Genomic DNA, 6094 nt, shown 5'->3' with positions numbered 1-6094 from the left:
TATTAAACAGCTTTGGCTTCAGCTACTGATTCCTGGTAAAATGCCAGTGTCTTTAAATGAGATTATGCTTACAGAAGATATCAACCATTGACACTCTAGTATAAATGAGCGTCTCAAGCTTTCCTGACAGTGGGTTTAATAAGGGTAACCAAAGAAGAGGGAACATGTGAGTACTAAGGATAAGAGAAGCTGAAGAAAGGGGAAAGCAAGGTCCTGACTACAAAGGGTGTGAAATGTGTTGCCATGTTTGCTGACAGAGGAATCCAGAAAATTTTTCCCTTAAGGAACACACACAAATTGATAGTATGTGTGACTAACCCATACTTTCCCTTCTATTTTAATTAAGAAGACACAAATTTAAATGTAAAGAATTGATTTTGTGTTACTTTATTTTATTTTATTTTTAAAGATTTAATTTTATTTATTTATTTATTTATTTATTTATTTATTTATTTATTCAACAGAGATAGAGACAGCCAGCGAGAGAGGGAACACAAGCAGGGGGAGTGGGAGAGGAAGAAGCAGGCTCATAGCGGAGGAGCCTGATGTGGGGCTCGATCCCGTAACGCCGGGATCACGCCCTGAGCCGAAGGCAGACGCTTAACCGCTGTGCCACCCAGGCGCCCCTGATTTTGTGTTACTTTAAATATATTTTTTTTTCTCTGCAATTTCCTAATTTCCACCTATAATAGAATCCACTTGGAAGGATAATCAAATGATAAAACAAAACGAGAACAGTCGAATGGAATGACATCTTATCACAATTAAGTAGGACAAATGTTGGAATTGTTGTGCTTAAATTGCCAGGCACTTTTGCTTCTAAAAATAAACATTGCCAAACGTGCGAGTTTTGTTTGAAGCAATGGCGGGCTGCTTTTCTTAATGTGTTCAGTTGCAATATTATATGAGTTCATCTTGTATCTTAAACTAACATATTATTGAGGCCACAGGTTGTTAGACACATACTTTCGGTTTTTGAACAAAAATGAACTGCTAAGTTATAACAACCCTAAATACGTCCTAACTTAGATTCATTTTTTAAAAAGTATTTAAGTGTTTAATGAACACATCATTTCTGGGGGGAAAAGCTACAACCCCCTTGAATATTTCAAATAAAGTCACTCAATCTGCTTATGCTAAACCGTCTGGCAAATGAAGGTCCCAGGGGATTTTGTGTTTTGTTGAACCAAGCATATTTGAAGAGATATAAAATGAAAATTTCCAGAATAAGCCCAACTCAGAAAGGCATGCTGAGGTCCCCTGGGCCATTTCTTCACCTAGAGCAGAGCCGTCTGTACCCAGTGGCTTCTGCCCTCCGCAGTATATGGCTTCTTTTCTATGGTTTGTCACCCCTGTGTATCCATGTACATAGATCACTGTCCCAATATCAGGGCAGAGTCTGATTCTAGAGAGAAGGAGACGTGCCGGAAATGTTCACAGACACACCCGGTTCTCTTTTAAAAAGCAAAGCAGAACAAATATCTATGCAGAATGTGACAGAAGGTACCAAAGAGGAAAAGAATTTCTTTGCTACATCCTCTGAGCCCCCAAGGCACTTTTCTTCCTTTTAAATGTTTTTAAACATCGATTTTTTTCAAGTATAACATACAAAACCCTAAGTATACACAAACCCTGAGTGTACAGCTGAGTGAATTTTCAGACAGTGACCGTAGCCACGTGACCACCCCCGAGATCACGAAACAGAGCCACAGTGTCTCACGTCCATCTAGCTTTGCTCTAAGACAGACCTGGGTGGCTTTTGATTCCTTAGTACTGAAATCATCTGTTTATGCACTTGTTCCCCTCTTAAAGATTATAAATTACTTCTAGAAGGCAAGGACCGTTCTCTGTACCTCCCCCAACATTTAAAACAGTGGTGACCAAGTAGAAAACGCTCAGAGGTACGTATGGTGTGTCTATGTGTGTCTATATATAAAGAAAGATTATAAGAACACACACACATTATATATATTCTATCAAAGAGATCTTGCTGTTTTTTAGTATTTTGCAGATATTAATATAGCTTGGATGAAGGGCATGAATTTCTGGAGCCAGAGTGCCTGTCTAGAAACCCTCGCTCCTTACCTTGACCTTGGGTGAGTCACTTGTTTCTCTGTGCCTCAGATTTCTCATCTGTAAAAGGAGAGAATAATCCTCGCTGTTTCAAGGATCGTGAGGACTGAGTGCATTCGGATGTGGGACGTTCTTGGAATAACACTCGGCACCTAGTCAACACAACAGCGGGATGAACTGCTCAGATCTGCCATGTGCAAAGCACCGTGTCAGGTCCTGTGGGTATTTAAGGAAACAAGATAGAGTCTGAGCCCTTGCCAGAGGGTTGGGGAAACAACGGTGAAATCTTGGTGACCACGTCCAGGGGAAAGCCAGGATCGAAAGAGTGCTAACCCACCAATCATTTTCAGTCTGGACACCATCCATCCTTAGTTAACCATTTAGTGACTTTTTATCAGATGTCTAGAATGTTCCAGACACCGTGCCAGTCTTCCTAGAACGCCCTTTTCTGGTATTAGCAAGATGTCCATTTGGGGTCAGTTGTTGGAGAACCGGTCCTTAGCTACTGCTTACTTATTGCTTGGACAGACAAGGCAGTTTCCAAGTGTCCTAAGAAATCCATCACGAGAAGAAGCCAGCAACGTCTTTCCATGGTTTTCCCCAACCCGGCTCGGGGGACTCAGAGGCAAAGGGTCCACATCGCCCCTTACGAGGTGGGTCGCAAAGAAGGGTGACAGCTGACTCCCAGTGCTTGGGCAAGAATAACCGAGAAAAGCAGAAGTCTCAAGTGAGCCTAAATTCACTAGTTGGCCCTGAGTCTGTTGTACGGATTGTTTTCATGGAATGATCAACTTCGCCTCATTATTGTCATCAGACAAACCCTCTTGGGGAATCACCGAGAGGGACTTCTCTGAAGGGTAGTCTGGGCCGAGAGGGACTTCTCTGAAGACCAGAATAAGGTTAGTAAGCCTACCTACTGAGATGTGCCATGTTTGCTCATGTCAACGTTGTTCACTCCTTAAACACTGTGAGGTGTTACATGTATGTAAAAACCACTGGGCGTGTCATGGAGATACAAGCGTGGCTGAGAACTTGCCCCCGAACCCAAAAGGCCATACTCTGGCCCTATAGAAACAATTTAGTGGTGTTCTCCAGGAAAGAGAGGTTGGGGGAGGTTGGAAAACAGCCAAGGGTAATGGTTAAGGGACATGTCCATCACTTGGTCGTTGACCAACAGTATCATTCACTCTTGTTAAGTCAACTGGGCTGGATCAGAGAGTCAGAACATCTGGGTGGGGCATGAAATCCTAGGGATTTTTTTTTTTAATTTGTCACACAAAGCAGGAGAGAGACATTTTTTGCACAGTGAAAACACGGAAGAAAAGAAGGTCGCAATCTGAATACCGGAGAATTTGGAGGTCAGGGGAGATGATAAGAATGTCAGACAGGATACAGCCACTTCTCCCTTTCTCTCGGTTCGGTTATTTTATTTTCTCTTTTTGACTAGGAAATATTTTAATACATGTGAGCTGAGGTAACAGAGGTGCACGCAGCCACTTGTCGATGTAACAGAAGTAAATGTTTTGTCATGGTCGCCACAGATCTCTCTTTTTTAAAAAAGAAAAGAAATACGTTGTAAGAGATATAGTGAACGCCTCGCATCCCCTCCCCATCTTCGTCCTTCTCTCTCCCAGGTCGTACCCACCATCCGGGAGTCACGTCTATGCACGGTCGCGCACATTTACCGTGCACACCTGTACCCGCAACCTACCGATGAAAGGGTCTTGTCTGGCTTCACATCATCTTAGATTCAGGTCGTCTCCTCAAATGAGGTCGGACCATTTTGGAACCAATTTTTTTATTGTTTAAAACACACATAAAGCAAATTTACCATCTTAACTGTTTTTAAGTGCACAGTTCGATGGCGTGGAGCAAATTCTACGGTACAACCATCACCCCCATCCGTCCCCGGAACTCTTGTCATCTTGCAAAACTGAAACTCTGTCCCCATTCAACACTAACTCCCCATGGTCCCCTCCCCCCAGCCCCTGGCACCACCATTCTGCTTTCTCTCTCTATGACTTTGACCACTCTGGTACCACCAAAAAGTGGAATCCCACAGTATTTGTCCTTTTGTGACTGGCTTATTTCATCCTTCAGGACAATGTCCTCAAGGTTTATCCATGTGGTAGCAAGTGTCAGAATGTCCTTCCTTTTTAAGGCCGAATATTCCAATTTTTTAATATGCCGGGCTAGTCCAACCACCCACCATCCTGCCCCACCCTGGCTTCTCCTCTTCAGCAGCCCTGCTACCGATGCGATGTGGTCTCCAGGCATTGGGAGCACCCACGCTTCCAAAGGGAGATCAGGAGTGGAAGCACTTTTGAGCAGCAAAGCAAGAGCTGGTCTTGGCCGGAAAGAAGGATTGAGCTAATAGGACCTGCGTTTCAGCCCAGAGAACATGCATGGGGGGTGAGGAGGTGACAGACCCAACAATGTCCTGGTTGTGGAAGTATGTGCACACATGTTACCTGACTTAGCCCTGGCACCCTTCACCTCCGAACCCTGCCCAGGGTCCTCAGGAATGGGTGCTGACATGCATTGAGATAAGGCAACGAGATGAACCAACACAGATGAGGAAAAAACTGCCAGGGAGAAGGGAGAAACTGAGGCCATCAGGTGCAGCAATGGGCCAGACCCCTTCTGGGTGTTGAATGCACATCACCTCTTATATTCTATCTCTGCATGAGGATGAAGGTGATAGTATTAGTGTTTCCATTTCCAGAAGACGGCCATGGGATGCAGGTTTACAAGTCAGGAGCAGAACTGGGATTTGGACTCAGCGCAGGTGGACTCCAAGCCCCTTTCTGGGGGCAGAGTGAGAGACAAACCCTCTTGTCTCCTCCTCCCTCCCCAGGCGGGACTGTGGAAGGACAGGGCCCTGGGGCATCTTAAGGGAGGAGTAAAGGGGTTGAAAATGCAGGGAGGAAGCCAGTTAGGGAGCACTTTCTTCCGATCCAGAGATGGATTAGGGCAATTTGAAGCTATATTCATGGCTTGAAACATGGCCTCTGCTTGGAACCAAGGGGACTGAAGAGGCTTCCAGAGGAGAAGCCCGACTGGGGTCTGCTCTGCCCTAGACTCTGATTTTCATACCCCAGGCTTTCCAGGATGGCCCCCAAGCCCCCCACACTGCTCAGTCTTAGTTCCCAATTCTTGGACTAGAAAATACCATTACTCAGGGTCAGGCAAATCCTTAGGCTTCTGTCCTAACTATAAGGTAGACTGGGGATTTGGAGCAAGCATCTCTCTGCAGACTGAAGAGGGTGCTTTTGGTTGGAATACCCCTCGTCTGTGGCAGTCAAGCTGGAAGAAAAGGAAATCCCCACAACCCTTAGCAGATGTGAGTTTTCCCTGGCACAACTTCAGTTCCCCTGAGAGCTGTGTCTGAGCCCAAACGTAGTTCCACACCTAAGATCCCACTGCCCTGTCCTGCCTCTTCCCCAGCTCCAGGGTCATGGGGCAAAGTGGAAGCAGCCTAACATTATTCCCCCACACTCGGAGGATCTTGTAGCCGGTGGCCCCGGGCATCTCTCAGACCTAGTGAGGCTGTCACCCAAATGTCAAGGTGTGCAGAAGACCGTGCTGTCAGAGCAGAAGGTGTGGGGAGTTTGGATGGATCACGAGCCACCTCGCAGGGCTGGCCTGTTACAGAGCCACTGATGGGACGTCTGAAGGAGAACCGAGCTCTGGATAATCTTCACACGGACGTTCTTGTCAATGTCACCAACGGCTCCCCATTACTAAAGTCAAGGTCACTTGTCAGACCTTATCTCACTTGACCTATCAGCAGTATCAGATGCAAATGGTCACCTCCCCCCCTTCAAACACTGTCTTCACTGGACCCCTAGGACATAGCTCTCTGGAGTCTCCCCCAGCACCCTGGCCACATCTCTTCAGTCTCCTTTGCTGACCCTTCTTCAAGTCCCCAACCTCTGGATGTTGGAGTACCAAAGAGCACAGCCTTCCAACTTCCCCCCCTGTCCACACTCACGTCTTAGGTCTCCTCATCCCATTGCAT

Source organism: Ursus americanus, chromosome 14 (genome assembly GCF_024610735.1).
Source record: "Ursus americanus isolate L20-20 chromosome 14, mUrsAme1.1.p, whole genome shotgun sequence".
Taxonomy (NCBI): Eukaryota; Metazoa; Chordata; class Mammalia; order Carnivora; family Ursidae; genus Ursus; species Ursus americanus.
Note: the sequence above shows the minus strand (reverse complement) of the source record.